The following is an 854-nucleotide window of genomic DNA, read 5'->3' as shown; positions in this document are numbered from 1 at the left end:
CTCCATTTTGACGTTGCCCACTGCAGCTAAGATTTTAAGGAGCAAAAAACATGGGCTCTGGTGTCACGCAGTGCTCAGTGTAAATGCCAGCTTTGATCCTTCCTGGCTTTGTGGTCTCTGAGCTGATGTTGCAGGATTGCTGTGTAGATTACGTCAGAGGATGGATACTTGAAAGTGCTTGGCACATATTAGATGCTCAACAAATAGAAATAATTGTGGCCTGTTTTGGGGTTGTTTGTTTGTTTTATGAGACAGGGTCTAGCTTTGTTGCCCAGGCTGCAGTTCAGTGGCACAAACATAACTCACTATACCCTCGACCTCCTGGGCTCAAGTGATCCTCCCACCTACAGGTGTGTGCACTGCACCTGGCTAATTTAATTTTTTTTTTTTTTTGTAGAGAGGGGGTCTCACTATATTGCCCAGGCTGGTCTCAAACTCCTGGGCTCAAGTGATCCTCTTGCTACACCCTCCCAAAATGCTGGGATTACAGGCGTGAGCTGCTGTCCCTGGCCTTTTTTCTTTTTCTTCCCATCAGATGGGTAATGTGCAGACATCATACCATAGTTTGAGCGAGGCACATCTCACACAATAGCCTGAAAACCCAATCATCATGCTTATGAACCACAAAAGGGATCTGGCCTGTTTTAAGGACTGTTTTTTTTTTTTTTTTTTTTTTTTTTTTAATCTCTTGCTCTAAGTTCACTCTGGCAGCCTCTGATGATGAGGTTCAAGATAGGAGTGAGAATAAGCATCCATATGTCAGGCTTACTTCGAGCTGGAAAGATTCAGGGAAAACCTGCTGGAAATTTTTCTTGTTTATGTGACTCTTCTCTTCTCAAGATATGTTGATAATG

At 43.3% G+C, this 854-nt stretch overlaps 1 non-coding gene across 1 annotated transcript; it reads right to left on the bottom strand.

Annotated features, from left to right (window-relative positions):
• Positions 1–529: 529 nt before the first annotated feature.
• LOC115899828 lies at positions 530–634 on the bottom strand. The gene has a single exon (XR_004059430.1). It is a non-coding gene; the product is annotated as a small nucleolar RNA U13 (small nucleolar RNA).
• Positions 635–854: the final 220 nt, after the last annotated feature.

Source organism: Rhinopithecus roxellana, chromosome 9 (genome assembly GCF_007565055.1).
Source record: "Rhinopithecus roxellana isolate Shanxi Qingling chromosome 9, ASM756505v1, whole genome shotgun sequence".
NCBI lineage: Eukaryota > Metazoa > Chordata > Mammalia > Primates > Cercopithecidae > Rhinopithecus > Rhinopithecus roxellana.
The sequence above is the reverse complement of the archived record's forward strand: the minus strand, read 5'-3'. Positions and strand labels throughout refer to the sequence as shown.